The sequence below is a fragment of the Acanthaster planci genome, linkage group LG21, assembly GCF_054643075.1.
Source record: "Acanthaster planci isolate LZ-2023a linkage group LG21, COTS_SCS, whole genome shotgun sequence".
Lineage (NCBI taxonomy): Eukaryota > Metazoa > Echinodermata > Asteroidea > Valvatida > Acanthasteridae > Acanthaster > Acanthaster planci.
In genome coordinates, this window is record NC_141797.1 from 8,021,404 (window position 1) to 8,035,147 (window position 13,744).

A 13,744-nucleotide genomic window follows, 5' to 3' on the forward strand; every position below is an offset into this window, starting at 1 on the left:
AAGAGTTTGCAACGCGTTGGCCAATCACAATGCGCGTTTAGAAAGGGTCTACAAATTTCGCGCGTTGTGGGTGGCCGGCGCGTGGCAACTTTGAAACTCTTGGAGGCGGACTTTTGTGAATCGCCCGTAATATTCGGCTGGCCGATAAGTCAAGTCGGGATTTCTGAACTCACAGTAATGAGTGGACACAAGAGGGCGCGCGCAAAGCAAGTAACGACGCGCGGCCTGGCCTCTATAAGGGTGAACCCACGTATATAGGCCAGAAATATGTCCGCCGAGCTCATTAATAAAGTTATACACTCAATTATTCTATATCAGAGAGTCCCGAGAGCCATGAAAATGAGGAAATATGGCACTGAACCTCTCTGGCCCGGACTCAGGGCTTCCAATTCTGAGCTATTTAGACGCAATCGGGCCCGAAAGTGGCACTGTTTGAGCCGTTTTATAGAGGGATGCATTTTCAAAGTGGCTTCTTTTCCGGACAGTGAAATTTCCTTCATTTTAAGGGGTGGTCTGTTTTGGGTGAGAATTTTTCAAAAATTCATTGGTCAACCCACTAAAACTTGAAAGGAAAATTAAAGAGGACATCTTTTGCTGTGCAGCCTGAATACATGTGAGAGTTGTGAGCATTTTGCGCACTAAGTCCCGTTTTGTTCACTTTAATGGGTGTGCTGAGTTCCTAACAACTTCGACTACGTATATGAGCTGCGTGCGCGTCGGAATTAAGATCGGTCATAACCGGCAGCGTATGGCGCTGCAAGATCGTTCCAATGAGAATGAGGTTACGTATGGATACCGGATATGTACTGACCATAGATACCTCTCCTACGTCCGCACTTATGGCTGACGACGCGGCGTACGTACGTCAGCAACTGGAAAAATAAGCACAGCGGATAATTATGAGCATGTCGTGGAAACGTCACAGTTCTCATTTATCCGGTGCGTTCTTCTGGAAATCCGAGCAAGCTGGATATTAAAATGAGACCGTTACACCGGGAAATGCGTTCTCTCTGGCCCTCGCACTATGCAATCACTGGTACAAGACGCAAAAAAAAGTGCTACCCACCGATCGAATACTGTAGCGTGCATGAAGCGCAGTCTTACGTCATAATAACTAAAACAACCTCTTTTATGATTGAGGATATTTTTTTGTCATTGGAACTTTTGAAATGGAAGTCCCCATTGTTTTGCTATATAGGCTGTGCCAATTTGCCGCGTGTTGCCACTCATGTACATGTATGTTGCAGAAAGTGGTCGACACTCGCGAAAAAAGTGGATGTGTACACAAGAACCCCCAACTTGTATTAAAACGTGTTGATGTCTTCCATTCTAGAACGGAACCAAGGCCACTACACTGCCCGCACGAACCTTTTCAGATCAACTGATTAACATTTCAAACTTGGAGCCTTCCAGATCAATACTTGTTGTACTTTAGAAAATAATAATAATCTAAACTTAAAACTCAACTCAGTTTATTTATAGAAACGTTTTTACTGCAACGACTTTTAAGACGTTGTAACCAAAGTTATGGACACATTTCCATCCAAATCTTATTCAATAAATGCAACCCACTGCGTAGCATGGGTTACATTTTGAATGTGGCTCCTTCGTGATAAACGGTAATCGACAAACAGTGGGCTTAAAGTTTTTTTTATTTATTTGGAAAATGCTGGAGCTTGAATTATTAACCTTGGAGTGATCACGGATTCGAGCAGGGTAAACATGTCACGCCACACACCTACAATATGCAATATCAACAGGCCATAAAAGACCACGAAACTTTGCACAATATTAACAATGCCGTCGACTCGTCAAACTTTTTATCGCTGAAGGACAACGTAACAGCAGAGGTCGTTCTGAGACAGGAAACAAGATTTTGTTACTATGTGGCTATAAATGAAATAAGCAGAACATGAAATGAACGGGCGGAATGCTGATTAATATTGTGCTATTTTAATCATCAACATGAAAAGTCATCTTTGATACTTAACAGTAGCTGTAGTTGACAATGAAAGTTAAATCTCTCGTGAATTTATCCGCGGGGTTGATTTCACAACAGGGAACCAACGAGTAACAAAATTTCTTTTTCACCCCAATTATGTATGCTGAAGTTGAGCACGCGCACGTGTAGGACTGATGCCTCGAATATCGTACGATTTCACGACATGCATGTCACGCGCGGGGCAGGTTATAATCAGCGCTGGGCTCCACTTAACTGGTGCAGTGTCTGGTCTTCACAGACTGGCATAAAGGTTTACTGACCAGCCTATTTAAAGTGTTACCTGGGTGAAGCGCACATGCCGGTGGGCTTGGTCAATTGATGGTGCACGGTTGAAGGTGAGTTTTATCAGTATATTTGGCAACAATTATTGCACTATGGTTGCACACAATCGTGAGGTGGGCGTGGGGTTCACGACAGTAGGCCTACTATAGTTGGACAGTAACGTACTATGCATGAACAAAACCCTGAACATTGTGTGAGCATGGTGTGAGATTATAAAACAAAATCCAGTGTAAATCAGCGCCGAATGATGGCGCACGGATGTCATTTACAAACATTGCTCATCAGGATTATCATATTTGCGTTGATGAGTGTTGGGCAGAAGTGATTTAGTCGGCGCTGCGACGTGGGAAGATCAAGTTGCATGCAGTCTTGTAATTAGGCGCAGGGGGATCTGGCGAATCCTGACATGTAGGTCAGGGGTCGGGAGCCGTAACGCGCAACCATGCACTGCATTATAATGAGCCGTAGTCAAATGCCCACGCGCGCATGCAGTGAATTGATGCTGGTAAAAGTGGTATATAAACCTGGATGTCCCTTGGCTAACTACACGAGGAGATTGCATTTTGGTCTGCTTTCGGTAAATTTTATTACCCAAAGGTGAGTTGGGATTAGTCGGCTTTTTCCAGGCGGGGATTAGTATTCGAACTGTTTTAATCGTATGCCGGAAAAGCATTAAAATCATTCAATCCCGGTTGTATGTTAGTCCTATTTTGATTTACTGGTTGGTTCCGTGACAGATGAAAACGCCCCATTTCATAGATTTTTTATATATTATTATTATATTATTTTTATACATAAAAAATATTTTATACAATATCTGCATAATTCCCTGTCATCTGACTGCTGGATCACGGATCACATAATATTGAATTCATGGTTCTATTCAACGGATAAAGTTTAATAGAGCCCCATTTCACTTACCTGGTGCCCACCCCATTTCATGTATTTCATTTACAGTAAGAAAGAGGGGGAAAATGTAGGGACCGAAACCAGTCTAACATTACGGGAAACTGCCAGTAGGTGGCGCGTCAGATACGGATCTGTTTCACAAAATAGCAAAAATACTCGAGAACCTTTAATTTCGTCACAGACACCACGAAGTAACACTCATTTGTGCGCGCAGTGATCTCATTTGTGCGCATTTTAAAGATATGAGTGATTTTCGTTTTCACAAAGTAGCACTCAGTGCAGTGGGGCACTTCCAATGCGCACTCCCGGCACTTTTCGTTCTAACGAACTAAACACCAGTCTTTCTTTAGTATCTTAATTCGAATCTTATATTCGAATATGGATGGAGTAAATGATCGTCAAACCTTTCAAATAATTTTTCTCTACGCTGAATTACCCTAATAAGCTTATGTGCTAGTTCGTGAAAACGAAAATCAGTCCATTTCGCTTCACGGTGCGATGTGCTCGCGCACTACCGGGTGCTAGTTCGTGAAACCGAAAATGTTGATAGCGCTGTTTTCACAAACTGACACACACTTGCATTTGAGTGTTAGTTCGTGATGTCGGTTCTCCGAAAATAAGAGGCTTTGAATGTTTAGCATTAATTGGGTAGTGATAAGAATAACTTCATTCGGTGTCAAATGAACTGTTCTATTCCAATCGGCTTCGCCTCGTGGACAAAACTATTTCATCAGTTGCCCCACGAACTTGTTCCTACCATTGCATTTATAAACATTCATTTGTACATCATCTGTCACCTGAAATAAATCTACCACTGCACTCATAAACTTTTATAATTTAAATTGAAAATAGTAGCGCACCCACGTGTCATAGATAACCCGCCAACCAAAATTAGAAGCTTTACTAGGGCCATCCAGTTCGCGCAATTCGCATGCAGACTATACGCGCGCGTCACATATTTCTCGGACCAACGGGTCAGGGTTGTGACCAAAAATCGTATAGCGGCGCACATTGATCTCCATTATAGAATAAAAATTAGAGATCAATGGCGGCGCAGCACCAACCTCGTTCCTGATCTTGCCACGCCATGTTGGTTCCCACCATGCCTTGCGCGATCTAGTGAAGGAACGCGCACGCAGCCCATAGAGTCGAGGTTGGCGCTACACAATCTTTGGCTACACAATCTTTGATTGTGACTTAGTGCGTGCACGCGCCATCAACTTGAGCGTGTGCACGCGTTTTACTAAGTTTTGCGTGAGTTTGATGCACTCTGATCTCTATAATGATTTTGTTCACTGTGACGTCACACTTTGGTACTCTATACACGCGCACAAACAAAAAGTTCGTGCGACTCGTAGAGCTATACATGTACATGTTTGAAACATTAATATCATAGACCTAGTTTTCCATACAGTGCGACTTAAAACACAGGTAAGATCAGATCAGCGGGCCTCATGCGTGCGACAAGTGTTTTGCATGCATGCTCCAGGCCGCACATTATCACCTACTAGCAAACATTTGCTCCAGTTCACAGAGAAATAAACGATTCCGTCGCTTTGTTATGTACAGGAAAGGCCTCGCATCTGACAACTAGAAAAACTACAGTAACTAAAGATCAGCCACAATGAGCGTAGGACAGTTGGAGTACAACGGCATCGGGCCTGCCGACAGGTTTGCGTTCGAAGAAAACTTCGACGTCAATTACTGGTTGACCTGGATAAAAGAGCACCGTCCCTTGAGCGTCGCCGTCGCAGCTTTGTACGTTCTCCTCGTCTTCTCTGGTCGGCGATGGATGGAGAACCGTCCCGCGTACCGTTTGAAGGGCCCCTTGATCCTCTGGAACGTCCTTCTTGGTGGATTCAGCTTGATGGGAACGTGGCGCAGCCTTCCTGTTCTCTCCAAGGCTCTGATCTACAACGGATGGCACTCCACTGTCTGCGACAACGTCTACTACAGCAAGGATTTCCTCGGCATCTGGGGTATGCTCTTCACCCTTTCCAAGATTCCTGAACTGGGCGACACCCTCTTCATTGTCCTCCGCAAGCAGAAGCTGATGTTTCTGCACTGGTACCACCACGCGAGCGTTCCGCTGTTTGTCTTTGCCGTCTACGGCGACCGTGCCTCACCGGGAGTCTGGTTCACCGCGATGAACTACTTCGTGCATGGCCTCATGTACCCCTATTACGGCGTCCGGGCGGTCGGCTACCGCTTGCCCAAATTCGTTGCCATGACAATCACATCCCTTCAGATTGTCCAGATGGTGATAGGCAACATCTTGGTGATCCATGCAGCGGTCATGCGGTACAACGGCGTGTCTTGTCAAATCAATCAGTGGGTCCTTGTGGTCTCTATCATTTTCTATTTCAGCTACATGATCTTATTCGCTCAGTTCTTCTACACGGCCTACATTGGCGGCAAGCACGCAGGGTCGAGACCGGTCAAAGCAGACAGCCAAATGAACGGATCCAGAAACGGCTTCAAAGCTCACCCAACTTACACCGATGTTGACCAAGGCCTTCGAAAAAGGGAATTCGATCGAAACAAAAACCCGAAGGCAGACATTTGATCAGTAGTAAAGTAGCAAAATGTTCGCGCATGTTTGATCAAAAAGGTATTCGAACTGCACGGCACTATCAATCACCTCCATTTCGTGCCCTTAATGTCACCAACTGAGAAATTTTATTCGCCACAAATCAGTAGAATTTGGAATTGCTTGGCTGGAAAGAAAAGTTTCAAAGTGTATTAGAAGCGTTTTTAATAACATTTTTGTTTCGGTGATTTTCAGTACACATGTATTTCCTTCGCCGACATGTCGACGCCTTGTATGCTCAGTTTTTTTTGTCCGTGCGTGGTAGTTGCGCTAAGAGGACCATTCATTAAATTCATTCGTCTGTAATGCAAGTTGTGATTATATTTATCGTCAGAAATCAATGAAAAACTAAATATTGGTGAGCAGTGTCAAATGGAAATAATTTATTAAGTGATAAAGTTTTGAGTGACTTTTGCATCTAGTTTTCTTGTGCTAATAAATGGACGATGTTGACGTCCACCTTCTTCGACTGGTGGGCATCAATACTTTTTTATCTCGTGAGTCAAAATTAATGTCAATGGTTGGTTTTTGTCGAGCAAACCCAAACAGGAATAGGCTTATGTACAAGAAAGAAATAAAATTGGACTGTTGAGTATGGGAATTGAATTCCAAAGGGAAACTCTTGCCAGAACTCACACTTAGACCAAACGCTGTGAAGTGAAATTTATGCAATCAGCAGGAAAAAAAAACGCTGGGTAATTTGAAACACGATGAACACATTCAACTCAGGCTCAGTGTTAACTCTTGGATAAGTTGTCATCGGGACATCCCCTTTTATTGGTTTGGAAATCACGACGTTACAGCACGAGAGGTTAGTTGCAAGTCTAATGTTTGCACAGTACGTGTACATTGATACGCTGGAGATCTCATTGTCTCGTTTTATTTACTCGCAATCGATTGACCATTGTGTGGCGAGTCCAAGGGGGAGTGGAAAGATGAATATGGTCCCTGAGATCGTACTTTCAAAAAGCCCCTTATTAAAATGCCAATTAAAATACCCCATTAGTCTTTCTCATTTGGCCAAGAGTGTGCAGGTGGATTTAGGTAAGCTTGTTCTCTAGGCCTCTTAAATTTACAAATTAATGCCTGTTTAATATAATAATTAATTAATTATTATAATAATTACCAAATTCAATTCAGTCAATACAAAGGTAACATCCCCCTGCCCCCTGGATGCACTTTGATGGCGTGACTTGAATGTGACCTACATTTATGCCGTGCGTGATTTTGTTAATAATTAATCTGCAGTAGATTTCTTGGTTAACTTATAGGGTCACCTTGGAGCCCGCAAGGACGTTTAGATCACACGGATTGAACACGGTGTATAATATGCGTGGAAGTTTAACCGAAGAGATTGGCAACAGTTTTTCATTCACCGATAAAAAAGGCCTTTTATGCCATTTCTTCTTCATCAAAGAAATTACGACTTGTAATTCCTCAGCAAAAAGTTTGGTGCAAGATATGTGGATATAAAATACACCATCAATGAGCCGCTCATGACGTAATTTCGACTTCGGCATACCATGGGCATGAGGTTGCCATAGTACTTTTGGCCAATCTACGTTGTTCATTTTCATCCCTAGCCTCGCACTTTTACTCATATAGACTCGGCCCTGTTCGCTGTTTGCACTGGCAGTGTAAAACATTTCGATGCAGATGTTTCCAGTGCCGACAGTTAATGATGTCGCTATCTGGCGGACTGTCACAAGCTTCTGTTTGTTTCATTGACACTCAGTACAAGCATACAAAATGCCACATTCTGTCTGGTTACCCTGCATGAAATAAATTTCCTTGTGACCTCTTGAATAGGGGTGTTTCACAATAGCGCGCCCCCAAGAGTTTTAACGTGTTGGCCAATCACAGTGCGCGAAATCTGTCGACCCAATGTGCTTTTGGAAATGATCGACAGATTTCGCGCATTGTGATTGGCCAACGGGTTGCAAACTCCTGAAGGCGCACTATTGTGAATCGCCCGTATTCATGACGAATGATACACATTTATGTTCCCCTAACTTTCCTGATCACATTGTGCATGAACTATAACCAGATATACTTCGTGTCAGGCCTTACTCTTCTACATTCGTACATGGCCGCGGCATACACGTACTTTACACTTGTTTCGAAACTGCTAACACCGTGTCGGTTTACATGGGGTCGAAGCATGGTCGAAGCGTGTGCGAAAGAGGGTCGAGGGCTCCGAATTGTAGCGATGTTAAGGCACTGATATCAAGGGCTGCTCAAAACCGATAGCTCCACTTATGCTCCCTCTTCATTTAGAGAAGACCCGGTACCCCTCTTCCCCAAGAAGTCTGTATTTTCTTTTTTAATTTCGATAACACCCTTGTTTGCCCTTCCCCCAAACAGGGCCCCAATTCCTCCCCTGAATTGTTAACCGTAATAACCTGGTCTAACAACAAAAACACATCGAAACAACAGAACGTAGAATTAACCTTTTCGTAGAATTAACATTTTGCAACAGAATTAACATTTTCCACGATGAGCAATGCGCATGCCCTTAATGACGCGCATCCAAGGTCATTCGGGCGCGCGTGCAAGGTCTGTCCTAACAGTGAGGCTCTACGCGGACGCACACGTGCTTTGATCCCGATTGATCTTGTTTTTTTTAAATATTTTATTCATTTTTAAAAATTTGTTCACTTTTCATTCAACTTCAGAACCGTTTACCTTTTTTTTTAGTCGGGTGGTTCCCTCTGACGGAGTCCTAAATGACACGTGGTTGACAGGCCGAAAATCAACGCTAGGTTAGCATGATTAGGGCATCCCTTTTATAATTTGATGGTTCTCATTTTTTTACCTTGAGGGAGGGTAGATCAGTTGGAGGGGGAACGGGGTAAAGTATACACTTGATTTTTTCCCCAGAAATTCTCCTAAGTTTTTCTTATTGAAGTAAATTGCAGACATGGGGTTAGTGGCATAAAAAAAAATTGGTGTCTTTTTCGTACGATCGTCAAAATAACAAGGGTCGGTCGAAAATGAGAACTATACGGACGCCCGTGTCACGGTTGAAGTGTGGCTTAGGACTTGAAATACAATTTTAGAAACAGGTTTTCTTTTCCGCTTGGCCAAGATCAGTGTCGTGTGCACGCTTCTTTATGGTGAGACCGTCGCTGGTTTTAACAACCTGGTTGGATGGCTGAGGATCATACGATTTGGCTTTCCGCAAATAAATTGTGGCTGAGTTCCTTGTCCACATATCGTACTATTAGTAGGCCAACTGTTTTACCACTCACGTGGACGTGTACGCATGCCACATTATATCCTTGCCTGTTTTGTGATGACAATGAACTAAAAATACCCAGTATATGCGCAATGCTCTCAGATGTCAGTGTGCAGTGTTCATTGTATTCGCACGCTGAGCACTGTATCGCCTGTGTCACTGTACATGGATATGTAAGTCAGCTTATTCCGCTAGAAAGAAGATTTTGCAATCGTGGACTCAACTAGCTGCCTGCGTCGATGGTGAGTCTAATTCCTCAACGTGTTGTAAGACTAAGGTTGATCTGTACTCAGTATCACTGTTACGCGCACTGTGACAGAGCTTTGGTTTAAAAGAAACGCTTGTTTGATGCATTTAAACAAGAAGAAGGATGATTATTTGCATTACGGAAAAGTTCAGTGAGATTTATTTCCTTTATTATTTTTACACGTTATTTTACAAATCTGTTACAACAGTGAACGCAGTAGTGGAATTTGAAACTCGAACGATATCTGACATAATAGCGAACCATTTTTGCAACTGTTGTAGATTTGGTGTGCTAATTCTGGTTTTTCTTTGCCTTCTATTTGGCACTTGTGTATAAACGGGCCAGCTGGCTTTGCATTGAAACTCGAAGTCGAAGTCAGATCTGCGAACCACCATGATGAACACACTGCACATGCCATACAAAGGTCTCGGGCCGTCTGAGAGGTTCAGCTTCGAGGAAGACTTCGATGCTGTCTCCTGCACCGACGTCTTGAAGGAGTACCGCATCTACACCATCCCCATCTCTGTACTCTATGTCTTACTCGTCTTTGCCGGGCGTGCATGGATGGAGAACCGTCCCGCGTACCGTCTCAAGGGCCCCCTGTTCCTCTGGAACGTCCTCCTCGGTGGATTCAGTTTTTTTGGAGCGTGGAGACTCGTCCCCGTCTTCTCCAAGGCTCTATCCCAGAACGGATGGCACTCCACCGTCTGCGACAAGGCCTATTACAGCAAAGAATTCCTTGGCATCTGGGGCTTGTTCTTCACCCTTTCCAAGATTCCTGAGCTGGTAGATACCCTCTTCATCGTCCTCCGCAAACAGAAGTTGATCTTTCTGCACTGGTACCACCACGCGACCGTGCCCCTGTTCGTTTTCGCCGTGTACAGCGAGCTAGGCTCCCCCGGTGTCTGGTTCACCGTGATGAACTACTTCGTGCACGGACTCATGTACCCCTACTACGCGCTCCGCTCAGCTGGCTTTCGCCTGCCCAAATTCGTTGCCATGGGAATTACCTCTCTCCAAATTATCCAGATGATAATGGGTAATATTCTGGTCATATATGCCGCCGTTATGAAGTTGAAAGGAGTGACCTGTGACATTGGTCAGGGGCAGTTGGTATTAGCCGTCGTGCTGTATTTCAGTTACTTTGTGCTTTTTGCGAATTTTTTCCGCTCAACGTACTTTGGTGCTAAACCAGTTAAGCCCTCTACTAAACGGTTTGACACAGATAACCTAGTTAACGGGCACAGTAACGGCATCAAAAGTAAAGCTTCATAGAGGCACAAGACGCCGATACACAAATTTGTCCGCTCATCATACTTTGGTACTAAACCAGTTCAGCCCTCTACTAAACGCTTTGACTCAGGTAACCCAGTTAACGGGCACAGTAAAGGCATTAAAAGTAAAGCTTCACAGAGGCACAAGACGCCATTACACAAATTTGTCCGCTCATCATACTTTCAAATTGGTACTAAACCAGTTCAGCCCTCTACTAAACGGTTTGACTCAAATAACCTAGTTAACGGGCACAGTAAAGGCATCAACAGTAAAGGCATCAAAAGTAAAGTTTCACAGAGACACAAGACGCCATTACACAAATTCCTAAGGCAGAAATGGGGGATACACGCATGCAGCGTACTCTGATCATGAAGGAATCCGTCCAATCACATCCTATAGAATCAGTGAGCCTCGCAACCTTTGGAGAAAAACTCAAAAAGCAGCATATTATGGAAATCTTGTCTATTATTCTCCTTAAACATCAAAACTGATCAAATCACTCGTAGTTTTAATATTTGGTTTGGAAAGGTATGAGCCCGTTACGGTATTCGAAAAAAAATTACACTGAATTTAGAGGATTTACAACCGTTAGGCCTGAAAGGCGCCAACATTAATGGGAGTGTGCAGTAGTTACGTCGACAACCAGAATGAGACTCCATTACTGCGGTATGGCGGTGGCACAACTCCCCTTGTGGACAAGTGCCATGGTACGGGCGCATTACACGTCACATCGGCCAGTAAGGTGTTGTAATATTGCCAAATACACGCTGAGGAACATGATTGAGAGTTCGTTGCCACAGCAAATATGGCGTCTCGTCGGATAAAGGCGCCTTCCCACGTGCACGTCAACACTTGCGCCATGCACATTGTGTATCCGTCGAAATCGCTCCCGGGGCGATTTTGACGGCTGAACGTAACTCATACGTGTATTATGATAATGGGTCGATTTTTGTGTCCGTAAAAGTGAAGCACATAAACGCATTGTGTACGCAACGCACCCAAAAACGTCCAGTGTGGAAAGGCGGCTTAAGTCTTCCCTCCATGTACGCTCGCGTGTAGGTTTTCATAATAGTGCATTGTCAGAAAAGTTGCGAATCAGCCCAACCAAAATAGTTAACGCCGATGAGAGTTTGAAAATAAATCCACAGAGTTAAATAAGCACATGTTTTTAATACATCAGGCAAATTATTGTACCCAGGGTTACGGTTGATAATTTCGGGATAAGTACTATCCAAGATTGCGTCATTCACCGTCAGGGTTTTTTTCATATAATTCAGGGCAAGCCAAAGTGCTTTCTGAGATTGTCGTAGTTTCCAGGTTTTGTATACAGTAAATGTATTAATCTTTGATAAAAATCACTTCTCTTTGTTTTACAGGCTGAAATCAACGATAAACCTTTGTATTTCAAATTTTGTACTTCCCTTTTGTTCTTAAAATTACTGATGAAATTCTTTGACACGGTGAACCACTGTGATGCATAATTATTGATGCAATTTGATGTTATTTAATAACAATGCTTTTTCTGGTGTCAGTCATGTCTCTTTCAGAGCACTGGCATAGAGAAGACTCAATTCAAAAGAAATACCAAGGCATAGTATATTAACATGGCATTGATAACTCAAGGCAAGATCATTTCGGCTCATTCCTTTCGATTTTTATACAGTCATTTTGTCGGTGCGACATTAATTGAAATCATTATGATACTTTCCTCATTTGTCTACAAAAGTACTGTTGTTACAGCGAGGAGTAAAGAAATGACCATTAAAGCGTATTTAATGCCACCGAATTGTATATGTAGTCAGCCTTTTGAATGTTGTTCTTCTTCAACAAGTGTTGCAATGAATTTTTATTTTATCTACAATTTATTTCTGAAACTTTGTACTCTTTTTCAAAGTGTGAACACTCTTCTTGAACAGTGCACTTTTTAAACACTTCAACTGATCCACGCTTTTTTCAAGATGTATTTTTGCGTTGGGGAGATGTGGTTAAGACGTCTGCACTAGTAAGCAGGAGGTCGTGGGTTCGAGTCCCACCCGAGTGAGCTTGTGACTTTTTTTGCAAGCTCTCGGACAAGCACTGAGCATACAGTGTCTATTAATATATACGTTGGGTAAGGGCAAAACCCGTTATATAAATCAACATCTCCCCAACGCAAAAATACATCTTGAAAATAGTTCGCGGTACCCACTACTTCACCCGACTCGGACCGGCCAGCTGACCCCGGCAAGCTCGGTGGTCGAGTGGTTAAGACGTCTGCACTAGTAAGCAGGAGGTGTGGGTTCGAGTCCCACCCGAGTGAGCTTGTGACTTTTTTCGCAAGCTCTCGGACAAGCACTGAGCATACAGTGTCTATTAATATATACGTTGGGTAAGGGCAAAACCCGTTATATAAATTAACATCTCCCCAACGCAAAAATACATCTTGAAAATAGTTCGCGGTACCCGCTACTTCACCCGACTCGGACCGGCCAGCTGACCCCGGCAAGCTCGGTGGTCGAGTGGTTAAGACGTCTGCACTAGTAAGCAGGAGGTGTGGGTTCGAGTCCCACTCGAGTAAGCTTGTGACTTTTTTCGCAAGCTCTCGGACAAGCACTGAGCATACAGTGTTTATTAATATATACCCTGGGTAAAGGCAAAACCCGTTATATAAACGATCCACGCTTTCCTGGACAACTGAGGGCGCTGTTGCTGTAGGTCAGTACTCAAAGGCAAATGTTCAAATTGTGAATCCAGAATATACTAAATGAAAATGATTACGAGAAAGGGACTAAGGCTTGCTTTTTTGCTGTACGCGTGACTCGCGATGAATTCAGCGAAGAGAAAATTCAGTCCTGCCAAATCTACAACGATGCAGGGCCTTTTGTGCACAACTCAATGGGATACTAAGGCTTTCTTGCTGGGATGACGCCTCATTTTTGCTCATGAATATGCAAATTCATTAGCACAACAAAGGGTAGTAAAATATCATTTGAAAAAGTGAAACAAAAGTTTAAAATAAAGTTAACTGAGACATAAAGTTGCCTTTTGGAGAGTTGCATTAAACAAATGGACTACAGCTCCCCTTTGATGAGGATGATTACGGGAACACATCAGGACACGACGGTCAAGGAATAACAGAAATGTAAAGGTCATATCAGTGAGACTAGTGTGGTCCTTGCAAAGCTGTTAGTAAAATTGTCCGACTCGTTTTTTTTTGGGGGG

At 43.4% G+C, this 13,744-nt stretch overlaps 1 protein-coding gene and 2 pseudogenes across 6 annotated transcripts in view; 2 read left to right on the top strand and 1 right to left on the bottom strand.

Annotated features, from left to right (window-relative positions):
- The window catches only part of supt5h (SPT5 homolog, DSIF elongation factor subunit), a 55,739-nt gene that overhangs the window by 41,608 nt on the left and 387 nt on the right, over window positions 1-13,744 (bottom strand). The window lies entirely within an intron of this gene.
- On the top strand, window positions 2,157-6,252 carry LOC110984025 (very long chain fatty acid elongase 6 pseudogene; annotated as a pseudogene). 4 transcript variants are annotated; one of them, XR_015423677.1, is made up of 2 exons: window positions 2,157-2,337; window positions 4,763-6,252. The product of XR_015423677.1 is annotated as a very long chain fatty acid elongase 6 pseudogene, transcript variant X1 (transcript). The 4 variants fall into 4 exon arrangements; XR_015423679.1 differs by lacking the exon at window positions 2,157-2,337 and adding an exon at window positions 2,445-2,881; XR_015423680.1 differs by lacking the exon at window positions 2,157-2,337 and adding an exon at window positions 4,363-4,447.
- LOC110984026 (very long chain fatty acid elongase 6 pseudogene) lies at window positions 8,909-12,334 on the top strand (annotated as a pseudogene). The gene is made up of 2 exons (XR_015423683.1): window positions 8,909-9,263; window positions 9,614-12,334. The product of XR_015423683.1 is annotated as a very long chain fatty acid elongase 6 pseudogene (transcript).